Source organism: Lagenorhynchus albirostris, chromosome 3 (assembly GCF_949774975.1).
Source record: "Lagenorhynchus albirostris chromosome 3, mLagAlb1.1, whole genome shotgun sequence".
Lineage (NCBI taxonomy): Eukaryota > Metazoa > Chordata > Mammalia > Artiodactyla > Delphinidae > Lagenorhynchus > Lagenorhynchus albirostris.
Genome location: NC_083097.1, coordinates 64,770,053 through 64,797,582, shown reverse-complemented (window position 1 = coordinate 64,797,582; position 27,530 = coordinate 64,770,053). Strand labels below are relative to the sequence as shown.

The window sequence follows — 27,530 nt, the reverse complement described above, 5'->3', positions numbered from 1 at the left end:
AGAGACCTGCGTCATCAAGAAGAGAGGTGTTGCCTGGAACCATCTTCTTTAGGAGGCTTACTTCTACTGTCCCAGAAAAAGAGAGTTGCTTCTGATACAGGACAATTTGAAATGATGTAGTATAAAATAGTAACGTCTTTGTGCACAAAATGGAAAGAATGCAAATTCTGAAACTGCTTCTAAATTTATCAAGAATCTCAATTTCAAAGCTGGTATGTTAGGGATTTTTATAAATTGGGTTTTGCTATCGCTATTGTCACCAGCAAAGCCCACTGGGGTCCTGGGAAAAATAAGATGGAATCTAGATGATACAATATAAGGTCTAACCACTTCTTTTGTGCTTAGTCTGGTTTCAGTTGCCTGTAGCGGGGCCCTGCAGAGGCCTTGCACCTAAGACATGGGATTGGAGTTCCCAGTGAAGAGATGCTGGCACTGAGATATGGTGTGCCTTGCGCAACACACCTGCCCCAACGGGCAAGGACTCTGCCCCTCCCTCCGCAGATGAACCCTATAAACTGGTCCCGCCAACCGCCCGTCTCAGAGAGTGTGTACTCAGAGTGGGAGCTCCCACCTCTCCATTCTTTGATCAAAGAATAAAACTTTCCTTCGCTTCTGAACCAAACTCGGTCTCCTTCTATCAGCGCGAACAATACCAGGCAGAAGGACTCTTGTTGGGGACCCACTCTGGAAGGTCGGTAACACAATCATGGTGCCACTTTTAGCTGATAACTAGGAATACCTGTCCTTTTTTGTTCATGATTAGGCTGGAATTAAAGCTTTGAATTACACAAGATCTTTAGAACTTCCTCCTTTATGAAATGCTACTGCCCTGTACCTTGAAGAAGAGACTGATCATGGGAATTCCTCATTCCTTGGATCTCAACAGAATAATGAATGAGGGAGTTCCACAGAGACCCTTTAATCAAATGCAATCAGGACAGGGAGTTGGTTGGTTAATGGAAGATGTTAAAGAGATGAATCATAAAAATATCATGGATATACACATCAAATTTGTATTTTAAATTAAAATAACTGCATTCTTTTGCCAAACGTTTGATATAAAGGCTTTTTCTTTGAATGTTGGTCAGTTGGTTGGAGTTCTACCTTATCTTTCATGCATAAACTGCACCCATAGTATATCCAGTACTATTTCCAGTTATAATTTCTTTAAAAGGAAGCAAAAACTTAAAGACACCTGTTGGACAAACTGAATGCAGAGTCCATCTAAATTTTTATAATTGCTTTTCCACTTTAACCAGTGCCCAGCAACTTACTTTTATTGAATGTTTTCAAAATATTCAACCAAGTTTTCATAGAAAGAACTTTTCTTTTTGCATTCATATTTCATATATTTATATATTTTATTTATTATTAATAACGACACGTTTAACTGGCATGAAACAGGCTGAGGAACAAATAACCTGAATCTTAGTAAGTATACAATTCAGCTGATGGTAGCAGAGTGCATGGGGGTGCTAGAGAGTGGCCTTCTGACTGTGAGTGCTCAGGTGCTGAGGGTATGAGTCAGGCTATTTCCCTGCAGTATTGGTCACACTCTCTGCAACGTATCTCAGAACCGACTGCAGCTGCTCTACACCACCAACTCTGCATTGCCCAGCGCCTCCCTTTTCTTTACTGCTGCAAGTTCCTTCGCAAGCCCAGGCCCCACCTTCCTCAAACGGTTTAGCTACTAGTGGTGGCCAGGTCAGACCTGCTATGCTCAATGCCTCCTTGGGTCCAAGGCCCACTGGATGTATGAAAGCATGTGCCCACAGACTGGTCGTCATCACAGTGTTGTGGTGTGACTGTTCATGTACATGCCCAGAGATTATTTTATAATCTGTGGCTGGCTTGGCAACATAGTTCTATAACCTAGAGGAAACTGTTTCTGACATCTGAATTTTAGGTCCAGATGATGTGGCTAGCCCAGAGCAGTTCTTGCCACCATGTAAAGTAATTTGGTTGGAGTCTTAGGATGAAATGGTAGGGGGCACAAAATGCAGTGAAAGCCCCTTTTTGGTGCTCCCTCAGCCTAGTTGTCCAGCCTAGCTGGACAGCTGACCATCACCAGCCTAATGCATTTCCCTTGGTGGAACGAGGGAAGACAGATGCACATTCATTGAATCATGACAAACTTGATACCATCTCATATCTTCGTTGACACCTGTATCATTTAAATATGAAAGGGCAAAGTCAATTTGCAGAGTGTTATGTGACACAGTGGATGGTCCCAACCATCCATTAACCCATGCTTGGAGCCCCCAATTCCACAGAATACTAGCTTCCCTTCCCTTCTTTTTCTAATCACCTTGCTGGTCAGCTATCCTGGATTTTTTTTTTTTTTTGCATGTCGGGAAAGGGGGCAGGGGAGTGGGCAGATACAGTTATGAAAGGTTTAATGTGAACATTAAGGGAAAAGGAATTCAAGAGGACCAGAAAATTCTTGAGAACCACCAATATTAAGAATGGAATCAGGTTTCAAAATGATGTGTATATAATAGAAATAAAGTTAGAAATAAATAGCAATTACACATTTCAGAAGAGGAGTAACAGACTCAGAGAATGTATAGGAAATATAGTTAAACCAATAAGCCAAGGGCTGCTAGGCTGGAGGTAACCAGGTCAGTGGGTCCTGAGGGCCCCAGGCTATGCTTGCAACAGAAGGAGAACAGCTTCCAAGTCACAGGACAGTGTTTGTTCCAGGTCCTCTTTCCACGTTTTCTCTTTGCTATCTTTATCAAACCCTTTTCCGATTACAGCATGATTTCATTTACATTGATTTTGCACTCATACATGCCTCTCTTGTTACCAGAGAATGTTCCTCCCAATTGCTTAAGTATTTGTCCATCTTAACAGCAAAGTTTCTTCCTCTGGATTTTTGTAATACTAACAAACTACAAACTCCCTAGCCCCAGTGCTCCTGGCAGTAACCCAGTGAAGGTTCTACCTTTGTCACTGTGTGAAATCCCTCCAAGAATGTCTCCTTACATGATGCTTCTCTCCTAGCCCACCTCTACCTGGACTAGATTACTCGGGCCTCATCACCCCACAGACCTCTGTTATGTGTTCGAACAAAGTCATCTCCATTCTCTATTCTGGTCTTACGCATCTGCAAATTCTCCATTAATTGTATAACCCACATAGCAGCTGTCAGCTCCTCCCTCACTAGCTTCCAGGAGTCTGGTCTGCACACCTTGTGATATGCGTGGTTTTGTTGGTAACTTATGGAGAAGGGTCACCTCACCCAATGACAGCATCTCAACAGAGACACCCCTTTTAGACACTTCTTCCCAAGCCTCAAGCGGCTCTTCCTGCTGGCAGCTGCCACAAAGCCCCTTCCCTTCAGGCCGTTTCCAGCTCTGTCTCCTGGTTATGCAGAGCAGCTTTCTTCTCCAGGCTCTGAGGCTTCTTTCCACTCTGCAGAGGGATCATCAAAGTACCTTCTCAACAAAGCCTGGTCTCTTCCAACATGGAAATTAAACTGAAAACTTTCTTCATTCAGTTCTTCAGATCAGCTCATACCTAAGATTCCCACTGGTTGGCCAACTTCTGTTTTGCCCACAGTGTCCAGCTCTTTAACTGGTTCCTTCACATGAGCTTCTGTTGCTCCCTCTGCTGCAGCAACTCCTTTCTGGACTTTGGATCTGGGGCAGCTGTCTGTCTCTACTTTTATAGGTCTACCTCAACCTTAATCTGAACTGTCACATACTTAATACATTTTGCGATAAGATTTGTCAGCAGTAAGAACTGTCACTAAAACAAGACAGCAAAGCCACTCTCTAGGGTGTCGTTTTTGGTAACAAAAGAAACTAGGGATTTCATTTAGTTTGCAATAACTAGCCTTTCCCCTCTACCATCACCAGGTTATCGCTAATGCTGTACACAATCTGTCTCCTGGGGTGGTCTGATGGTACAGTTCTGGATGGCATCCTGGTTATCTTGCTAAATTCTTTACTTACCTCAGAGTCAGTACCAAATCCTTGACCATTATACATCCTCTTGGGGAACCCATAATATGACAGTTCTTAACTTTAGGCTGATGAAAATCTCTCAGAGAGTCTGTTTGTAAGGCAGGTTTCCAGGCTTCCATAAACCAGGAATCTGCCTCTTTGTCATGTACACCTAAGTGATTCTGAAGCCAGTATTGGAGGAGCATAGTCTTTCCCAAAGTGGCCATTCATATTGTGGTGGCCCAAGACATTTTAAGAGTTACATGTTTATTTACATTTAAAAAACCCATATAATAGCAAAAATATTATTTCATATATATTACTTAGGATGCTAAATTAAAATAGTGACTTAATTGAAAGGATTATTAAGTAAATCAGAGTGGAGGTAGAACTCGTATGGCAAAAATTGTGAAAGTGGCAGGTACATGGTGAAGTTCGAGGAACAGTGAGTCGATGACTAGGTCTGCTTCTATGAATATCTGACATGATTATTTTTTAAGTTCCAGAATATTTATTTTATATGTAGCTTTTTAAAAAAATTATAAAATGATACATTTTCACCATAGAAAAAATTTAAATTTCATAATAATAAGAAGATAAAATTTACTGAGAAACCATCATTGAGAGATTAGCACTGACTTCTTGCATACTGCCTTCCTATCTTCTCTCTCGGTGTTCCTCATGCTTGCTTTTTCTCCCTCAGTTTCTCTCTCTCCTTTAATCATCATATTTTTAAAATGGGGAGCATCCTGCGTATACATATTTGCCACTGTTTTTAATTTTTTAAAACACTTTACCATGCATTAAGGGGTCTACAAAAAGATTATTGTAATGGTTTAATAACATTTCAGCAAAGAACAGTAGTTAAGAGCACGTGGGCCAGTTTGCCTGGTTTCAAACCCTGGTTCTGCCTTGCGTAGTTTAACTGCCCTGTGCTTTCATTTTCCCATAAGTAATATGGGAATAGTGGCACTTAACTCAGAGAATTGGAGTAAATGAGTTAGAATACTTAGAACTCTGCCTGCCTGGTCCATGACAAGAACGTCAAAAGTTCAGACGTTATTATCCCATGTGTATTATCATATTTAAAGCCCCTTTTATTTTCTGATATTTTATGTTCTTTAGAATGTTTGTGATTCCTATAGCACCTGATCCTAGGGTCAGAAAATCCATGTAGGTGAAGCAACAGTATGTATGTTCCCTAATTCCCATGGCCAGTCTGCTTTAGCTCTTTGGTTTTCACATTTCTCCTAATACTTTTGTTGTAGTTGTTGTTGTTGTTGTTGTTGTTCAAAATGTCTTCCCATTCCAGGCTACTAACATCTGGCTCAAACAAATATGACCTTTTCTACTACCACCAAAGGAAGTTCTTAGTTTGAAGAAGAGAATTATTACACACAAACTTGGCCAGTCTTTAAAACAGTCACTCTCATTTATTCTGCTGAAGAGTTGAATGTCTTAATTAACCCTATCGGTGGAAAGTCACCCTTAACCTCTCTGTTACACCTTCCTGCCTGTGTATATATTCTCATCTTGTTGTTTGGATTGTACCTTAGAGTTTCCCTTTCTTATACTTGGATCTTGCTGACAGGACTGTTTTGTGACATGCACGTAGAAAATGCCCACACCTTTCTTAAAGAGACCAAAGTTTCCACAGTGCTGTTATCTTGCTCCAGTCACAGAGTTACACCTTGTGATTCTGTTGTGCTTGAGTGGCAGGGACGACCCTATCGCTTTTGCTCACTGGAATCTCCTTCGAGAACCTTCAGTGGAGCAAGCTCTTCCTCCACTTGGGCCTCCATTTGGACCTGTTTGGTCAGAAAACTTCTGCTGAACTTTTGAGTTTTAACTGGATTAGTAGAGACTTGTGTCATATGATTGCCATCTACCTTATTTTCTCTGGTAATTCTCATGTCAGTTTTTTGGCCTGTTTATTTTTCCTAACAGTCTCAGTTACGTGTACTTCAAGTTAAAGTATTGCATAGGGCATCTTGGTGACTAGGTTAATAATCTATGCAGTTAGTGGGAATTCTAGCAAGCACCCCTGAGGCCCTGTCAGAAGGTTTGCTCTTTGCTATGTCTTCTTCCACTATCAAGTTTCACTAAGATCTGCATATAATCTACTTCAAGATATTGGAGATGCTTTTGCTTTACTGTGCAAGAGGAAATCCTTGGTTCTGTATGCTCTGCTATAAGTGGTGGCTATGGGAGAGAATGCATGTAACAGAGCAAACCTATAAATGGGTGACAGAGGACAATTGTACAATTTGCACTGGATGATCCAACATTGCACTAATCTGTGTAATAGCAAATTAGGAAGGGCAGTACCTAGAGCTGTGGAGATATATTTATTTTTCTCAGCTTTTGCTTTGAAAAATTACAAGCCTACAGAAAGTTTCCAAGTATAATGAACATCCATATAACCTTTATGGAGATTCCCCAATTATTTTGTCACATTTGCTTTCCGTCTCTCTCATTACATGCTTTTATACATCACACATAAACACAACAATTATTATTATTATTGTTTTTCTGACACTTTACCCCTAAAAATAAAGACATTCTCTTACATAACCATAAAACTGGAAGTTTAACATTGATTTGATAACATTATGTATTATACAGGCCATATTCAAATTTCCCCAATTGTCCCTTTAGTCTCTTTTAACCTAAATCATTTCCCAGCCTTTCTCTCTTTCGCCACATCGATTTACATATTTTGTTGTTGATGATACTGTTTTGTTTTCCAGAATGTTTCTCAATTTGGATGGGTCTGACTGCCTTCTCATAATTAGATTCAGACTAAACTGGGACTTGGGGAGTCAGAGCAGGAATACTACACAGATGACTTTGTGTGCAACAAATTAGGGACCTCATGATGCCAGCTTGTACCTCATTGGTGATGCTATGTATAGTCTCTTGCTGAAGGTAGTATTAACCAGATTTCTCCATTGTTAAAGCTGTATTTTCCCTTTGTAGTAAATGAGAATCTATGAGGCAAGATTGTTTGAACATCCCATTCCCCAGTGTTCTTTCACCCAATTGTTTTAGCATCCACTGACGATTTTTGACTAAATAATTGTAATTACTGTGGTGATTGTAAAATGGTAATTTATTATTTCTATTATTTCTTCTACATTTACTAATTGGCTTTTTTTTTTCCTAGAGAAGAGCTTTCCCTTCTTCCCCTCTCTTTTAAATTTATTTCCTACATGTATGGATTCATAGATATGTTTAAAATTTAATGTGTTTAATTAATTCCTGTCATTGTTCATTCTGATGCTCGGATTATTCCAAATTTGGCCAGTGGGAACCCCTTCAAGTTGGTCAATATGCTTTTGAAGAAGACTCTACTCAAAGTCCGGATTTTGGACAATTGCATTCAAACTGGAAGAAGATGACGGGGGAGGGTAAAGCTCATCAGCTCAGTGATTAACACTCTACATGCGTTGTTTCACTAATTCTTAGAAAAGCCTATAAAATAATCACTATCTATATTTTAAGGAGTTTAAAAATTATGTAATTAATATAAAATCCCTGATATATAGAAATTACAGTACAGATGAACATTCAGGGTAGAACACTTAAGAATACCAACAACATATAAACGGAAGCTCACAATAGGGCCAGAGCCAATATTTCCTTTCCCCACACCTAAGAAAAATACCTTTGCTTTAGGTATGTGTATATCTGTGTGTGTTTAACCATTTCTTTAGTAATATTTATCTAGAATCACATAGCTATTCTGAGTAGTTAACAAAAACTAACTGCTTAACTAACTGTATACAGTAGAAACTCTCAACCACTTCCACTTAACTAACTTGCCAGATTCACAGATGTTCTCCATTCCCTCTGTGGACTAAATTTTCTGATATGCACAACAGGCTGAGCACATGAGGGCAGTAACTACTCTCCAATATATCCAAGGACTTCTGCTCCCACTTCTGCTGTGGTTTACTAACCAAGAGTTCATTGTATTTGTTCCCAAGCCTGTTTGGGTTAATTAGAATTGTGATTGTAGTATTTTATTTAATTAAATTAAGCATATTTTAATTAAATATTATGAAAATTGACAAACTAGGATAGCAAAAAAGAGAGTAGTTGTTATTCTGAAAATTAAGTTGACTGCATTGGAAAGTCTTAATAACCCCAAACCACTAAAAAAATTATTGTTGCAATAGGGGTGAGCAAAACAATGTTTAAAAGACTGTAATAGGAATCATAAAAGTCCCTTCAGGTTCTAGATTCAGACTGCTTCAGAAATGTCTGCTTTACTTTAAATAAACTGAAACTAGAAATAGATGCATTGTGGTTGTGATTTATGTAAGAAAGTCTTTAAAACACAGATCTGCACTCAGGGGGAAAAAAGACCTTGACTCTACATCAAAATATTGCCAAAGCATGTTTTGTTATTTTTTAGGAGTTGGGACTTTAACCAAATTTTTTGATTAATTGACACAATACTGCTTTTGGTCTTGTCAAATAAGAGTTTGTACTGTAAAGTTCTCATCCTACAAGGGTTTCAGCCATTCTTAATTAAGGTTTCTGTGTCTTTAAAAAATCTCGATTAAAGAACCATTTTTAGGTACTGTTAAAAGTCTGTATGTGGAATACAAACCCAACTAACCACTGCAGCCTATCTTCTGGTGCCCAGAATGGACAAACAGGGCAAACAGCCCCCTGGCAAGATGATGTTTAAACAGGCTTTATAGGTGCTGAACATAACCCAGAGGAAAACACTCTGGAACTTTATATTCTACTACATATCATGTTATATGGTGCACATTATTTTTTTTGAAGTGAGTTTTTTTTAAATTTATTTATTTTTGGCTGCGTTGGGTCTTCTTTGCTGCACACGGGCTTTCTCTAGTTGCAGTGGGTGGGGCTACTCTTCGTTGTGGTGTGCAGGCTCCTCATTGTGGTGGCTTCTCTTGTTGCAGAGCACAGGCTCTAGGCCTGTGGGCTTCAGTAGTTGTGGCATGCGGGCTCAGTAGTTGTGGCTCATGGGCTCTAGAGCGCAGGCTCAGTATTTGTGGCGCACGGGCTTAGTTGCTCCGCGGCATGTGGGATCTTCCCGGACCAGGGCTCGAACCCATGTCCCCTGCATTGGCAGGCAGATTCTTAACCACTGCACCACCAGGGGAGCCCTATATGATGCACATTATTAACAGGTTAAAGTTTCTTTTGAATTTCTGTATTTCTGGAATGGCTGTCACTTCTTTTGTATCTTGCTAAATACCTAACATTATCTTTGCTTCTCCTAAATTAGAATGTAAAAAACTTATCTGAGAAATTATTATATAATAGAACAGCATTGCAAAGGCAAAGATTCCATAGCCTATCTGCTGGGTGCACCAACCTTAGCCTTAGCCCTTTCCTATTCTGAGTTCAAGCTTTTATTTTGCTTCTGGCTAAGACTGCTATTTTACCACCAATCTAGAACAGGGCAAAACTGCTGCTGTTCATCTAGTAGGTGAATTTAAAATATATCTTTTAAAATATTTTAATTTTTATTTAATTAATTTATTTTATATTAATTTATTTTAAATTTACACTGAAAAAATATTTGTGGATGACGCTGTTTTTTTCCCTCACTTCTGAAAATGTTCAGGAGCTCAAACGACACTTAAATAGCCAGGTCACAGTCCGCATTCAGCAGCTAGATTATCCCTGGGGGAGTGGGAGGAACTTACCCAAATACCTCCTACCATGCTCTGCCCTCTAAGTAAATCTGTAGTACAGAACCAATCTGTCCCCCAGGGCTGGAGAACCAGCCTCACCCTTTCAGCAGGAGAATGTGACTGAGTTCAGAAGCATGGGCACCAGAGCATAAACAGAGTGGTGTCATGTCACATCATGTCACATCCAGCGACTTTGATGGAGCCCCACTGCTGACTGAATCGAGTCCAGACTGCAGGCTGACATCGAAGTCCAGAGACCCCATGACTGCCACCCACCTTCCAGCTTTAGGCTGGCTGCTCCCACATACATACATCATGCTCCAGCAAAACAGGAAACTCTCGTCTCAAATAAGTTCTGTCTTCCCCTGAATTGTTTTCCCCACTCTGCTCAAACCAACCTCATCTCTGCCTATTGAAATCCTATCCATCCATTAAGGTTCTAGGTCAAATGTCGCTTTTCCTTGAAGCCTTCCTTGATTTCTCTAACCCGTGGTCTTCTCTCTCTCCTTTGAACCCTTAGGGCACTGAACATATTGTGTCATCTACTATAATTTTTTACTTTACCTCCTATGGTCTTTGGGAGGAAGCACTAGATTTTACTCAGTTTGCATTTCCTGCAGTACGTTGCCCAGTCAGCACCTTGAACACAGGAGGTGTTCAACCTCTAAATAAATGTTTGATAGCTTTTAGTTGAATTGTGTAAGTTCTTGACTCCATAACCAAGTAGTGCAATGCTGGTAGAGTTTAGGAAATATTTTTAAGAAGTAAAGGTACATAGATTTGGAATGAAAATATTCTACTATAAACGATGAAATTCTCTGAGCTGAAAAATAACACTTAAAATTCAGATAGAAGAGTTGACATCCAGAGATGCTCTTTACGTACGCTATAAATAGATACGTTTATTCCAATTTTTTATTTATTGAACATTAGAAAATATATTACTTCCCTTCTTTTTTCTTGACACTTTTCAATTCTTGTCTTCAATATTTTTGACTCATACTATTAATTTATTATTAAAATATCAATAGTCTTAAAAAAAAGACTTGACTGTTTTTGTTTTGTTTTGTTTTGTTTGGCGTTGAGTGGTCAAATACACAATCCTAAAGATTGATACTTCAAATAAATATAGGGAACTACTCCTTATATATAAGACATTTCTATAATTTATTATTGATGCATTCTACAGTGATATATCTATTTCCTCCTTGCTTTTCTGCCACAGAGTTGGGTGGCAGGCAGCTGAACAAGCACTAAAGAACTTCCCCTATTAACTTTATTCTGCTGTTCAGGATGACTTGTGACATTGACAGCATTATGGATCACTCAGCATCCTCCCGCCAGCCCCTTGATTTTTTCTAATACTTCATTCTCTAGGGGCTGAGGGGCATTTCAAGGTGGGTTCAGTGCATTAAATATGTGTGTGGTCTGACTACAGTTCCAGGATGGTATACACTAATGATATCACTCCAGATTCTGACTTCATTTTTAACTCCGTGTGTGCAATGCACTCAGCTAGACCATGATCAGCCAGACACATTCCCAATTTTACTCATCTTGTTTGTTTGCTGAAGGGTTTCTACATGTGCCATCCAATCAGTGTCTCTCTTAGGTTTGGGGGAGAGTTCCCTTAAATGTGGTCATCAAGTACAGATTTTGAGCATCTGAAAATGAAATGAATAGCTTAAAACTACAAAAGAAACAAAGAACTATTCTCTTGGCTTTGGCATGATAACTGAGCTTCACCGCTTAAATGCAAAATTGCTGGTCTTGAGTGATAGAAGGAAACAGTTTAGTTACTTCTGTCTAAAATTCAGGCCCCAGAATGATCTATAAAAGAAGATCCTGTCAAACTCAAATACTTCTAGACAAATGAATAGAAGTTCTGAATGATATGTAAGAAGTGATCAGTATTTCTTTGGATCAGTGCCTCCTTCATACAAATATGGGAATGTAAATCTTAAATCCCTCTCTTTTGTCATTTTAGGGTTTTCAGAACTCTCATATAATACAGAGGGCTTTGCACTATTCCTTCTGCCTAAAATTCTCTTCCTACAGATAGCCACATGGCTTGCTCTCTCTTCCTTCAGGTCTTTGCTCAAATGTTCCGTTCCTTCTCAGTGGGATTTACAATATATAGGGTGAAGTGTTCACCCAATTGCAAAGAATGTATCTATCTTCCTTTCCTGCTTTATTTTCTCCACAGCTCTTTTTACCACCTCAGTGATTATATGCATATATTTGTTTATAGACTGTTTCCCTCCTTAAAGCTGCATGGGGGCAAGAATTTTTGATTATTTAGCTCAATGCTGTATCTTCAGCCCCTAGAAGATGCTTGGAAGATGGTAAGTACTCAATAAATATTTGCAAGGTGAAAATGAGTGTATTTAGTCTTTTCCTCCTTTGCTTGTTTTTCCAGTCATCTTTCCAAAACATAAATCTGATCATGTTACTCCCGTGCTTATAAACTTTCAGTAGCTCCCCATTACGAACAGAATACAATTCAAATGCCTTAGCTTGGCAAACAGAATCCCAACCCACCTCTCCAATCTCTCCTCTTAGCACTCAACCACTCAACAATTTCCAAACCTGCCCTACTCCTCACATCTCTATGCTTTTGTGCACATTGTTCTTTTCACTTATAGTGTCCTTCCCATCTTTCTACCTGGGCAACTCCCGATCATTCATCAGGACCCATATGAAATTGGGGCTCCTCTGGGAAGCTTTCTTTGTCCATCCTAGGCAGAATCAGCCTGTCCCTTATCTGGGCTCCTACTCTTATTACAGTACCAATGACATGTGGTTATAGTTATTTATGCATTTATATTCTTCTACCAAATTGTGATATAGGCTTTGTCTTTCTTAGTCCTGATGATTAATTAGATGATGTATGTAAAACTTGGCACAGTAGTTAGAACACAGTTGGTACATAATCTCCTTTCCTTCCTTTCTTCCTGACAAACTTCCTTTCTTTTCTCAAAACTGGGTCTGCTCAAGTTATGACATATAAACTCTTCAAAGACTGGAAACATTTTATAACAATCTTTGAATCTTAGTAAGTTCTATAGAGACTCACACTTTGCAAGATTTTTTTAATGGAATGATGGATGGATGGGTAGATGGGTAGATGGATGGACCACCAGAGGATAAAGTTTCAGGTCCTTTCCCAACACCCCCCCCTTTTTTGTTGCAATACTACTTTTGTGCATAACTGCTTAATTACCATTCTTTCTTGTATGTACAATTATCCCCCCCATGTGCCCAGTTAAATGATTCCATAGATTTGGGGGACACAAATGGTTAGTCACAGACACAAGTGATTAACGTTGGACACCCAAAGTTCATGTGTAAAAAAGAAAAAAATAAAAGGTTCATCAGAGGCTAGGCTGAAAACCTGGACAAAAAAGTTAAAGACACTGTGTACAAAGCAGCAGCTTACAATTCTTCAACTTCTAAATGTTTTATTCAGTCTCCAGGTAATAAACAATGAGCAAAAAAAGTTAGAGTTGAATCCATTGGAAATTGTTTCTTACTTGATTCAGAAAAAGAATTAAAAAGACTTGACATAGAATAGAGTGATTTTATCAAGGCAGAGGACACTGTGAAAGAAAGGTCATAGAATGTAGCTGAATACACAGGGACAGCAATAAATCATGTTAGCAATCAACACACCCAGTGTTCTATGCCCACCAACAGTGGCCTGGGTCTGAAAGAAAAGTGTAAATCCCTCATTCAGCATAAGTTTTTGCAATCCTATGCTGTAAAAATCATTTCTTTCCAAGCCCTTCCAGGGATCAGAATATGACCTGACAAATTGCCCCATTCTATTTTCATTATTAAATACATGGGGTGGGAAAAGCAATAGCATTCACAGCAGAGGATCAGGTGACAACAGCCTTCTGTACAGTGGCTTCCACATGTGAGACTTGTAGCCCCATCGTCCCTGCACTTCCTTTACCCTGGGAATCTCATCTATCTCTACTTGACTCACCCAAGCCAGCTCCTGGATGACTCCTACTCCAATACCTTGAACATTGAACTCACTCTCTCTAACCACAGAGTTCTCTCCTCTTCTCCCATTCCTTCCCTCCTGCTGAATCCAACTACTTCAGAACCTCTAAGACTTCACCTTGGAAAGACAATAAGATGTTTGTGGCAAAGAATGCCAGTTTTCCTCCAGTATTCCTCCTTTGTCCTCAGAATAATAGAAGCCCATGTTTTATCAGTCTATATAGCTGCTCACATTAAAGGCTACATTTCTTTGCTTTCCTTGCAACAGTGTGGGCTTATGACTAAGTTCTGGTTTGTTAGATGGAACATGGAAGTGACATGTGCAATCTCTAGATTGTTTCCTTAAGAAGAAAGAGTGTTGGGCTTCCCTGGTGGCGCAGTGGTTGAGAGTCCGCCTGCCGATGCGGGGGATGCGGGTTCGTGCCCCGGTCCGGGGGGATCCCACATGCCGCGGAGCAGCTGGGCCCGTGAGCCATGGCTGCTGGGCCTGCGCGTCCGGAGCCTGTGCTCCGCAATGGGAGAGGCCACAGCAGTGAGAGGCCCGCGTACCGCAAAAAAAAAAGAAAAGAAAAGAAAGAGTGTGCCATTTTGCTAACTAGAATGTGGACATAGTGGCAAGTTGTTCTGAACCATGTATTGAGGGCAAAGCAACAAAATAAAGAGACCTTGGGCCTCTGATAATTTCTCAAAGCAGAGATGCCCACTAGCTCAGTCTGTAATATATGAGAGATTATAACTTTTGTTGTGTTTAAGCCACTGTTATTTTGGATTTCTATCACAGCAGCCAAACCTATAGCATAACTTGTATAGTCTTTCACAAAGTGACTTGCCCACCAAACATGTTTTTCCATCATTGTTTTACAACTTCTTCCCTAACCATCAATGGTTCTCAGCTTTGGTTGGGTATTATAACACCTGGGACTTCTTAAAAAATCTTGATGCCCAGGGCTTACTGAAGACCAATGATATAATAATTTCTGGGAGAGACTCAAGTATTAAAATTTTTTGAGGTTTCCCAGGTGATTCTAAATGTATAATCAAGGTTTAGAAGATGGTTTAGATGATCTGCTGGTGTCTTGAGAAGTGACAGAGTTCATTCCTAGCTTGAAGTTGGAAGAAGGAAAAGAAATATTAGAAAGTAGATAAAAAAGAATGATAACTCCTTATATCTCTTGCTTCAGAACCTGATACAACTATCCATTTTCTTGCTTGAATTTTGAAAACTCTCAGAGTGGCCATATTTGCATATAACTAGGAAGTACATTCTAAACAATGTTATGATGACTTTTTTATTTTCAAATCTTGATTATTTTCATGATTCTGACTTCTTTTATGACAATATAAGGTTGAACCACACAATTAACATCTTGCAGAAAACCACACAGATCAAAAACAGGGTCCACCAGGGAGGACCAGTAACCAAGCATCCCATTGTCAAGGGAAAGTTCATCCTAAGGAGTGACTTCAGGCACTTGGGAGAATTCAATGTTTAAAACACACAGACCACCTCCCAATAAGACAATAGGTTCCCAGGCCTGAGAGATTTGTAAACTGGGAAAGAAAGAAAGAAACTGAAAGAAAGAAAATGGGGGAGGGGGCAATATTGAGAAAGATGGGGAGGGGAGGGGAGGGAAGGAGAGAGACAGACAGACAGACAGACTGGCAGAGAGGTAGATGGTTATAGCTCTTGAGTGGCCATTAAGGTTCAATTCCCTTGCCACATATCTCTCCCTCCATCACTCAGCTCCTGTAAATGACTTTTCTGATTTACAGGGCAGGGGAGGGGCTATTCATTTCCTGTGTATTATTCCATTACTTACTAATATCTGAAACCAGACTGAAAGATGGAGTAAGCTGAATGGGAGGAGAGCAGAGAGAAGTCGTAATTGTACAAATTTATTATTTTGGATGGTTTTTTTTTGCCAGTGGGTTCATTTCATCTGATATCTGGTATGACAAAAATGCTATTACAATTTACTAAGATTGTAAGGGAGGAACAAGCAAGCTTTTTTAAGTGCCAAAAGAAATAAACCCTAAGACTGATCACTTTTTAAAATTTAGTAGGGGGCTTCCCTGGTGGCACAGTGGTTGGGGGTCCGCCTGCCGATGCAGGGGACATGGGTTCGTGCCCCGGCCCGGGAGGATCCCACATGCCACGGAGGGGCTGGGCCCGCGGGCCATGGCCGCTGGGCCTGCGCGTCCAGAGCCTGTGCTCCGAGGCGGGAGAGGCCAGAGCAGTGAGAGGCCTGCGTACCGCAAAAAATATATAAAATAATAAAATAATAAAAATAAAATTTAGTAGGGATCCAAAGTCTGAACTAATACACATTGTCATCCCCTTTCTAGGCTGTCCTCAGATAATGTTCCTTCTGAAACTAATGTTCCTTCTCAGAGGATATTCAGTGGAATCATAAGGTGGTGTGTCTCTGGCTAGATACAGTGGGAGTTGAAGAGATAGCATTTATAAAAAAGTAATTTGTCACAACTTAGATCTAGCTTTAGCAAAACAGGGAATGATGTAAAGTCAGCTATCAGTGAGATATAACATGAAAAGAGGGCAAATTGCATAGCCCTCATTTGAGTTAGCAGGTGGGAGTTGGTTCTTAACTGTTTCTGTTTGTATTATCAAAGCCCAGCCTAGGAAACAAAATTTTAAACAAATTAACAGAAAAGGCTGATGGGTTGAAGAGAGCTCTACACCTTGTGATTAATCACAGAACTCATACTTAGATGGGTAAGAACTTGTTGGCTAAAACACTAAAATAACCATTTCAGAAGATCAGTAGTTCACAAGAGAGAAAGCAACCACTGAGTCACAGACTCGACATGCTTCAGGGGGGATAGAGGCAAATGGCTTTTAGCCTGACTTTCTTTGCTATGATATATAATATTTTATTTGCTGCTTTACTGGACTTTCTTTACCAGAACCTTACAACTCAGTCTATGGTTCTTAGAATCTCTCTTAAAAGGCAAGGACAATATTTCTTTTGTATAGGGTCTAGCTCATTAACTAGTTGTAGACACACATTTAAAATATCTCAGATGGATACCATCAGGGAGTTTTCCAACAGTCTTTCTCCACTCTGCTTTACCCTAATTATTAAAACCCTGATTTTGTTCGGTCACAATGTGCCTAGCCCCAAGAAATGAATCATGGTTGGTCTAAGGCCCTTACAGTATGGCCATAAGGTCTTTTGCTGGATATTTGTTTTCTCAGCTTCCCCTATAGTTAGTGGTGGTCACGTGAGCCAGTTCTGGCCAATCAGATGTAAGAGTGAATCTCCAGGGGCTTTCTGGGTAATAGTTTGATTTCCTTGGAGTGCTCCTATTCTTCCTGTCTGAGATATTGATGTAAAGGATTGATGCTTGGAAGGGAAACATACATCTTGTGACTGCACATAAGGCAGCAACATGATAGAAGATGAAGATAATGTCAAAGATGCTGACCCAGAGCCCTAACATCATTGAGCCCTGGGATTGCATATAACTAGACTCTTGTTAAATAAACAATAAATATCCTTTTGACTTAAACTAGTGTTTGTTAGATCTTCTGTTATTTTCAACCAAAACCATCCCAACCAATACAATTCCTTTCCTTTTAGGACATAAGCTCTTATCACTTTGTCATGTGAGTATGGAAATGATTCTCATTCGGTTTGCCCTTTTGAGTTATTAGTACAGTTTTATATAAAGTTTAAATAGTTTGTAACCTTCTCAAGAAAAGAAATAGGATCTTTCTTCCCATGAAATCAAATAGCTATTACTTAAAAATGTTAACTAGCCATATGGTAATATTAACCATGATCAGGGTTTCTGACAGATGTAACAAGCATCCTTCATCTTAAAGGTTGGTACTATGACTATAGCAATATTGTTTCCATGTTGATTAATGGGCGTTGTTGTGAATTTGCTATAAAAAAGCAACTTTTTACTGGACTTCAAATTTTACAGAGTGCTTTCACATATATTATTTCAATTCATTCTCACAATAATCTCGCAAGGCAGAAATTATTTTTAGCTCTGTTCTACACATAAGGACACCAAGACTGAGGAAAACTAAGTGACTTGCTCCTGCTAATTCAATTAATAACTTGAAGAACTTGGATTTAGATCAAAGCTTATGTTCTTTCCACAATACAATGCCATGGAGACTAGTCACTAGGACAGCTCTTGAGGCTCTTGCTTTCAGCTGTCAGCCCAAATATTCCCAGATCTCACGATGTATTATTCGTATATTTTATTGAGTTTTATAGAACTTAAAAAAGGGTAATATATATGCCCACCCATAATTAATTGCTAGCCTAATGTAAGTTTTGGTAGAACTGGCTTAAAACAAATTTTGCAAGGCCGTAAAAGGGCACCGGGGTGATATTTGAGGCATTCCTTATTCTGGGACTACCGTAGTAATTTTTCCAACTGACTACTACTACTTAACGTCACATTAGAATTAATATATAAGCCCATCCAGGGCAAAGACTATATATTTTTTGTTTTTGTCCAGCTCAGTGCCTGCCACATAGTAGGCACTCCATAATATTTATCAAATGAACAGTGAGTTATTGATCTACTCGTTCATAGACACAGAAACACTTTCATCTTTTCTCTCTTAAGCACATTAGTCTATTGTCTCAAAAACTTGCTTTGGAGACCCAAAGCTCTGTGCAGTTTCAGGAAAGCAACATTATAAGTAGCAGCAAGGTGAAGTTTCTTCACACTTTGTCCTTCCTGAACTGGTGGAAATATCCAAAAACAGGAGGAAAGCAATTAGTTTTTTCAGTAGTAATGGTAGTTTCTAGAAATAGCTTATCCATCTTCCACTGGGGACTGTCACCTTTCTAATCACTTTTCTCCTCATGTTGGATTAGTTTAGAAATATTATTGCAGGAGTTTAGTGCATGCCTTTGGTTTTTAACATTGCAACCACATCACCACAGGTAGTGAAAGAAAACAGCTGTACTGAGGAAAGCCATACACCTATCAGAGTGTCAAAAAAAGTGAAATTATAGCCCAGAAAACCTTAATTTTCTGTGAAAGTCAAAAAAATTTTAAGGGAAATCTGTGCTCCTGATATTTTTGAAACGTGCTTCCATTTTCATGGATCTGAATTGCTCTAATAAAGGAAAGAAGCTCATAACTGGAATTCAAAATGCTTGTGAATTATCACTGTGCAAACTGAGTTTGTTCTAATCGGGAAAACGACCATTTCAAGAAATATTCATGCTTGGATTTTTTTTTAATAGTCTATTCAAATTTAATTCCGTAATCAAATATATTTTAGGATTAAGGAAGGATGAAATGATCACTGAAAAATTTCAGGCACTGAAATATCAGTTAACTAGAAATCCAGGGAGCCCAGGGAAACTAAAATATAGGCCATTCCATGACCCCAGGAAAACATGGCTACAGTCACCATAATGTTAGAAAGGGAACTCTTACTACTAATCGTAACGTGCAAAAAACTTAGGAAAATGTGTGCTGTTATTAATCTGATATCAATCAATGTTTGTATTCCTAGGGAAGAAATTCTTGAGAAGGAATAGAGCTGTGAAAATAAATTTCTTGTTACATAATAGTATGCATCTGATAGGTTTCTAGCCATTTATACATAACATGTCAGACTCCCACCAGGTGAGTGCTGGGTAGTTTGTAGAAATCTAAACTTGCTTTTTTTTTTTTTTTTCATCTTATGGTATCTATTTTATTTCTCTTCATTTTGAAAGAGCTAGGTAGTATACTGGCAAAATCAAGGAGAAGGCTGCTGAATGTGAAGAGAGCAAAAGAGAAGATTTTATCCAGTTTGGTCTGCATCTTTATCTGTAGAAACATGTTTGATGCATTTACTTAAAGAACCAATTTAAATTAAAAGATATGAAATGCATATAATCTAGAACTTCATACTGATATTGACTATTAGTATTCAATTATCTACAGGGAAAATTTCAATCACCATTGGGAAGAATAAGGCCTGGTTACCAATTTTTTAAAATACATGTTTTAATACTAGAATCCTTTTCATTAGTTCAAATTTTTAAGTAGAACCACAGTACGTAAAATCCTCAAAAGTAGTGGGTTCTAGCTGAAGAAGATGAGAAACAATCAACTCTCTCTTTCAAGGGAGAGACTCCTCAAGCCCCCAGACAGACAGGCTTGAAAATCACTGGGAAAGTAGCTTGACCTCAAAACCAGGCTCTAGATCTGGCTGGATCACCAGAGCTGTACAACTTTGGAAAAGTGATTTTGCCCCTTTGGGCCTCAATTCCCTTACTAACAGACTGAATGATCTCTAAGAGTCCTTCTTGTGCCAATATTTCATCCTGATTTCTAATATAACTATTCACATAAAGACTTTGTAAAGAAATCTATTGGGAGTAGAATATGAAGAAAGTCACCCATGGGTTACGTTAGCATTAAAAGCACATAGTTTTGAAATATGATGTACTTATTTACTCTTGAAAAATATAATAAAAACCCATTCAAACCCTCAGGGTCACATTTCTTCATCTGCGATCACTGTATTCCATCTCCAACTTAAACCACAGAACATCACTACACATCAGAGGGAATATTTGTTACCTCACATGTCTGCAGCCCTCAATATTTTAAGACCCTTAACATTACATACGTAGAACTTCCCTGGTGGCACAGTGGTTGAGAATCTGCCTGCCAATGTAGGGAACACGGGTTTGAGCCCTGGTCTGGGAAGATCCCACATACCACAGGGAAACTAAGCCCGTGCGCCACAACTACAGAGCCCATGTGCCACATCTACTGAAGTTCACGCACAAGAGCCTGTGCTCCGCAACAAGAGAAGCCACCGTGGTGAGAAGCCTGTGCACTGCAACGAAGAGTAGCCCCCGCTCCCACACCTAGAGAAAGCCCGCGTGCAGCAACGAAGACCCAATGCAGCCAAAAATTAATTAATTATTTTTTTTAAAAAAGATTACATATGTAATATTTTCAGTTTCATTGGCAGGTGTCTCATTTTCACCTGGAAAAGTTGCCATTATTACTCTATGTGAATAATTTATGATTTGGTCAGTGGTATTTGCTTGGTTAGGTTACAATATAGTTAAATACATATCTTTATTCTAGAAAGTGTACACTCAAACCTACAGCATTCTTCACAAGCTGATTTTTTGTTTCCCTGCACAGCTGTTCTATATTATGCAAGTGTGTTGTGCAGTATTTGGCATACAAATAAACATCAAGTACACCTGGTATAATTAGAATTGCTATGGGTATTGAGGAAGTTGTAAGTGCAATGCTGAAGTGATTGCCCAGGCTGGGCAGAAGATAAACAGAGTTTTAGGGAACTGGTGGACTAGATGGGGAGGAAGGAAAGTGTCCAGGGATTTTACATCCAGCTGTTGTTCAAAAGCAATGAGAAGGGGAAAAGGGATGGTCAAAGGGGAGAAAACCAGAAGTCTGGATCTCAGACGCAGAGAAGAGCTGGGTTATGAGTTCCAGTTACAGACACGCAGGTGCGTTGTTGAAGGAGAGTGAAGGAAATAATGTTTGAAGTCCAGAGAAGGTGAATGCTTACAAGCTGAATATCTGTATCTCTCCCTCAAATTCATATGTTGACAGTAGAATGTACAACACCAAGAGTGAAACTAATGTAAACTATGAACTTTGGGTGATTATTATGTGTTAGTACAGGTTCATTGATTGTAACAAGTATACCACTCTGTTGGGGGATGTTGATAATGGGGAGGTTATGCATGTGAGGGGGCAGGAGCTATATGGGAACTCTGTACTTTCTGTCCACTTTTGCTGCGAACCTAAAACTTCTGTAAAAAATTAAAGTCTATATTTTAAAGTGAAAAAGAATTCATATGTTGAAATCCTAATGCCCTATGTGATAGTATTAGGAGGTGCTTAGGTCTTGAGGGCAGTGCCTTAGTTATTGAATGAGATTAGTGTCCTCAAAAAAGAGACCTGAGGGGCTTCCCTGGTGGCACAGTGGTTGAGAATCTGCCTGCTAATGCAGGGGACACGGGTTCGAGCCCTGGTCTGGGAAGATCCCACATGCCGTGGAGTGGCTGGGCCCGTGAGCCACAATTACCGAGCCTGTGCATCCGGAGCCTGTGCTCTGCAACAAAAGAGGCCGCGATAGTGAGAAGCCCGCGCACTGCGATGAAGACTGGCCCCCGCTTGCAACTAGAGAAAGCCCTCGCACAGAAACGAAGACCCAACACAGCCCAAAATAAATAAATAAATTAAAAAAAAAGAGACCTGAGAGAGATCCTCTCCCTTCCCACCGTGTGAGAATACAGTGAAGGCTCCAGCTAAGAGCCAGAAAGAGAGCTCTCATCAGGCCATGCCCAAGCTGGCATCTGATCTTGGACTTCCCAGCCTCCAGAACTGTGAGAAATAAATTTCTGTTGTTTATAAGCCACCCAGTCTGTGGTATTTTATTAGAGCAGCCCAAACAGACTAAGATAGTGAAGACATCGCCAATTATCAGGTAGAACATAAAATGACTAAGGCAGAACTTGAGTCCACATAGGAAACATTGCTTCTCGTGATCACTCCCACATCACCTAAAGTGTTCAAGTGCTGTCTGGATGGCCCAATAGGATGGGATTCCCACATCGTATGGGAGGTTGATGGGATAATTTCCATAACTCCTTCTTATTCTTAAAATTCTGTTATTTCCACCAGGAAAAAATATTATAGTTAATTTGATCTTACCCAAGTCATAAGCATTTATAATTAGGAGTCACAATGATTCACGGTATATTTGATAGTGAACTACAGATATGAATGAGCTTTTAAAATGGTAGAATTTTAAAGATCTGAAAGTCCTATTTCTTCAGTACACAAAGGAGACAATTGAGGCCCAGGAAGAGCATGTGATTTGCTTAAGGGTATGAGACAAGTTTGACTACTCTGGACTCTAGATGAATCTCTTTTTTCCACTATATGGGGCTGCTTTTAAGCCATTTGAATTTTGTGCTGATCTGCGAATTGGAGATAATAGATGCCATTAGCTGGCTAGATCTGTGTGAACAAAGAGAATTGCAGATTTGAAACAACTGTGCAGATAATTCTGTTTCCTAAGATGCTAAAAATGTTTCAGTGAAAATATCCAGATAATTGAAATCTGACCATTTTACCTTTAAAGTATTTTTTGAAATAATTACCTTATTCACCATTTCGCTTTACTAAATGCTCAATAAATTGATATATTGGTCTCATCTCTATGAGGTTCCCATAATAAATGATTCACTTGAGAAGTGTACAAAAAAAAAAAAGAGAGAAAAGTGATCAAACTGCACATCACCAATAATGAAACTACTTTCTCATGCTCTGCACTGAGAAGGAAACATCTCTTATGTAGTATTTTTCTCCCAAATGCTTAACCTGAATCCAACCATAAGGTAACAATCAGATGTACTGTGGGACATTTTACAAAATGATGGGTCTGGATTCTTTAGAAATACCAATTGTAACTGAAAGATTTTTAAGACGTTGAGGGACTGTTTTAGATAAAAGAATACTAAAGAGACATAACAACCTAATGTAATGCATGATTCTTGATAAGATCCAGGTGAGAAAAAAAGCGAAATCAGATTTGGGACAATTAGGGAAACTTGAATATAGACTATGTATTGGATAATTTCATTGTATTAATGCTAAATTTCTTGAGTGTGACAATGATATTGTGGCTGTGTAAGAGAATGTCCTTTTCTTAGGAGATGCATGCTGAAGGATGAAGGGGTAACATGGTGATATCTGCAACTTATTTTCAAACTGTTCAGTTGTAAAAAAGTGTGGTGTGTTCGTGTTGGGGAGAGGTAGAAGGGAAGAAGGGAGAGAGCATATATGGCAAAAGGTTAATGATTGGTGATTCTAGGTGAAAGATATAATGAGTTTTTCATTGTACTTAAAAATTTTCAAAATAAAAAGCAGGAAAAGTTGAAAGTTCTGTGAGTTGTTTCCCTTCATACAAAATATACAGTTGGAAATGAATAAAACAGGAACTTTTATACCTTGTCCAGTAAATTATTACTTGTCCTGGGCAAGCATCTATTAACAAGGTTATTATGAAGCACTTTATAACACTTGAAAAAAATGCTCAATAAATGACAGATCTAGTTTTATGTGTTTCCTAAGGGAATCTCTCTCCAGTTATTTAGGAGTTTAGTAACCACACATTTCAGAAATGATGTACATCAGATAATCCACGTTCTAGAACTGCAGAACACCAAGGGTCCTTAGTCACAACTAATCAGAAGCAATGAATGTGGCTTTTTCTTTCCTTTTTCAAAATCCCACCTTACCCAAGTAGATCTATATTTATTGTCCAGCACATATTTTCCCCCTAAACTGTAGAGTTCCCCACATCTGACTAGAGAAAGAGTAATCTAGCAGCTAGCGTGCAATGCTGTGTGTGTGTATGTGTGTGTGTGTGTGTGTGTGTGTGTCCTGAACAAAGGAAGGGTTTCTAGTATACTTGGTGTGTAGCAGGGGTTAGGAGTTGACTAGAGAGGTTTTCCAGAGAATGTGATACCTGCTGAGCTAGTGGAAGGTGGAGAGGGTAAAAGGATTTTGCAAAAAGTGGCAGCAGAATGAACAAAAGCAGCTGCTGCCTAATCAGTTTATCCAACATATAAAACAAGATTTAATGTGCCCAGAATGTCTGGGTTTTTTCCTCCTCTCCTCCCATAATTCCTGTTGTTTTGCCTTTGTTCATTGACAACAATCTAATGACTGTTTGTCTCATATATGAGTCAAATATTTCTGTGCAGATAACTAACTAAATATTTCTGAGTTATTCTTTGACAAGAATTATCATGATTGGCTTAGAATAGACAAATCAAGACTCATCCTTTGGAGCTGGGACAGAGACTGATGCCAGTTTCCCCTCAGCACATATCTTTACAGAATCACGTGGATACCTGAGCAAAACTGGAATTCTGTTAGCAGGGAAGGAGGCAGGGAGAATTTTTGTTGGGCAGGTGGCCATCAGCATCTGCTACAAGGGGGGAATCTACTCAGTAAATATTTTAGAAGACCAACAATGTGTTGGGTCAGGTCAGGTGAGGTGAAGGTCAGAAGACAAAAATGGGCTTGCACCTCTGGGAGACTGTGGTATTATAAACGGAGACAGAGAATATAGCAGGCAAAGCAGATTTGGAAGTAAGATAATAAGTTCTGTTTTTAGTAAGTTGAATTTGAGATGCCCTTGGAACATCAAGGTGTAAATATACAGCAAACATTTGAAGTTCCAGGTAGGACACTGAATTGGGTATATATAGATTTGAGTGTCAACAGCATAGAGTAAGAATGAAAACTATGGAGTATTTAGATCACCCAAGGAGAACGTAGCATGAGAAAACCAGTGAACAGAAGAGGAAACTATAAGGGAAATAGAGAAGAATGGTTTTAGGGGGACGGAGAGAGAGCTGTCTCATCTTGGGACCTAGATAGAGAACTTGAGAAGTGAAGTGATAGACATCGTCAAAAGTAAAAGAGACGTCTACTTACCAATGGTCTAAAGATGTGTTTTACGGTCATGCTTCTAAGGTCTTAGGAAAGTTTTTGTTTGGCTCACATTGGATCAGATGCCTACTCCTGAACGGATCACTATGGCCAAGAGGATATGGTCATCCACCCAAACCACAGACATGAGAATGGTCAATGAGGAGGGTGGTGGTAATTGCCAGAATAAAAGGGTAATGGATGCTGAGCAGGCAACAAAGATGTCCACTGCCAAGGTCATTTGCTGAAGGCAACTCTATTGGGAGTTGCGTCGAAGACTTGTGAAGAATAGAGATTTGGAAGATTACTTAAAAATATATGGGAGCTTAAACTTTGCCAAATAAGAAGGTTGACAGAAACATTAAGGATCCACCTGAAGTTGTCTAAATCATCACAGAAAAGACTTTATCGAACAGTGCTTGACTACTCAGGAATAAATAAAAATAATACTGAGTACGTGTGAGGAATTGTTTTAAAGAGTGCATGTACTGACTCATTTAATCTTCACAACTCCATGTGAGTGATGTAGGGATCAAATTGTGTATGAGTAGAGGAGGTTGATCATGGCATTGAGATTTCACCGATGGATGTAATAAAAGTAGAGGGCTATGAGGGGATCAAGGCTCTGTGAAAGCTAAGGATGGAAGTGGGGCTGAAGGGAGGCCAGTGAATAGGCAGAGTAAGAAGTTGAGATTCTGAGGGTCTCTGTGATGTTGATTGGGAGTGAGACTTGAAAAGACATTGTACTCAGAGAGCAGGATATTGGAGTTTGAGATTTTAGGGGGATTTCAGATTCATTTCTGCTTGACTTTCATTCCTGTCTCTAATATCTAAAAATGCAGTCTTAAAAGTCATCTAGACCAGAGTCTCTGGATGAGTTTGAGCTTTAGATGAGTAATCTTGAGCAAGAAATTTAACTTTTCTGATGCTCCTATTTCTTCAGCTGTAAACTAGAGATGATAAATGCCTACCTCATACGTTGTGTAAAAATCAGGTGAATTGATGAACATAAGGCACCTACCTTGTAGTATATCTGGTATACAGTAGATGCTCAATCTACTACACATATTCACTATCACTTTTACATTATTATCATCATTGTCATCATCACTGTAATTAGCTTATACATAGTTAAGAGAAGCTTTAAAGAAACCATGAGGGCTGGGCTTCCCTGGTGGCGCAGTGGTTGAGAGTCCGCCTGCCGATGCAGGGGACACGGGTTCGTGCCCCGGTCCGGGAGGATCCCACATGCCGCGGTGTGGCTGGGCCCGTGAGCCATGGCCGCTGAGCCTGCGCGTCTGGAGCCTGTGCTCCGCAACGGGAGAGGCCATAACAGTGAGAGGCCCGCGTACCGCAAAAAAAAAAAAAAAAAGAAAGAAAGAAACCATGAGGGCAATGCTCAGTGTCCCATTCATCATGTATCCTTAAGACTTAGCACAGCGTCTGGCACACTGGAGGGACTCAGTGAATGGATGTGGAACCCAAGTTATCTGCTGCCTTCCATTTCAGGGGTCACCTATGTCTAATGTCTTTGGGAAAAAATAGTTTTTTCCCATATCGTTGAACAAGTATCTACTGAGACCCACTTTGCAACTGGCACTATTCTAGGAACCAGGGATATAATTGTGCAAAAACATCTCTCATGGAGCTTCTGTCCACAGGGGAAGCAGACATGAATGAAATAACCTTACAAATAAATGTAAAATTGTAACTGTGATACATGCTACTAAGGAGAGGCAATCAGGAGGAGGATGACCTAGTCGGGGAACGTTTCCTTGTGTAAATGATGATGGAGTTGAGGATGAGAAATAGTTAATTTGATAAAAAAGGGAATGGAAGAGCTCCCTAATTAAAGGGAACAGCATATGCAGTCTCTGTAAGGAGCACATCAAGAATAAGACCTGTATGGTTGGAGCAGAGAGATACAGAGTGTCTTGTGCTGGATACTGCTGGATAAGAAAGTCACGGCAAGAGGAGCCAGGCCCAGAATCTCCACTCATTCTATCATTCAGGACACCATTTTCTTGACAAGGTGCTGGTCTTAGCCAAAGAGAAATGAAGAAAAGGCTTTACTTCACTTTACTCTATCCTTTAATTCTTCATTCGCCGATAGCCCAAGACTGCTGTGAAGAGTAGAATTTTTATAGGAAGTTTGGGAGTAAGAGAGGGTGAAATGTGGCACAGTTCAGAATAAAGGGACAACTGAAAATTGAATAACAGATGCTATTGGTCTTAAAATGTTTCAAGGTCATCTTTCACTCCAAACTCACCTAGGATGCTAAACTATGACCATCTACTTTGTGTTTCTACCCCTAGCAATGCAACTGCACCCATGATTCCTGCTGGTGTTTGTTCTCTTTAACCTGTCCAAGGTCAGGTTCCTTTTTTAAAAAATTTATTT

The 27,530-nt window shown here is 39.5% G+C and overlaps 1 long non-coding RNA gene across 1 annotated transcript in view; it reads left to right on the top strand.

The window, feature by feature from the left end:
• Positions 1–22,011, top strand: part of LOC132518129 (uncharacterized) — a 75,682-nt gene extending 53,671 nt beyond the window's left edge. Inside the window, exons 4-5 of the long non-coding RNA XR_009539864.1 lie at positions 346–691; positions 21,874–22,011. This is a non-coding gene — a long non-coding RNA (uncharacterized LOC132518129). The remainder of the gene's footprint in view (positions 1–345; positions 692–21,873) is intronic.
• The last annotated feature ends 5,519 nt before the right edge of the window (positions 22,012–27,530 follow it).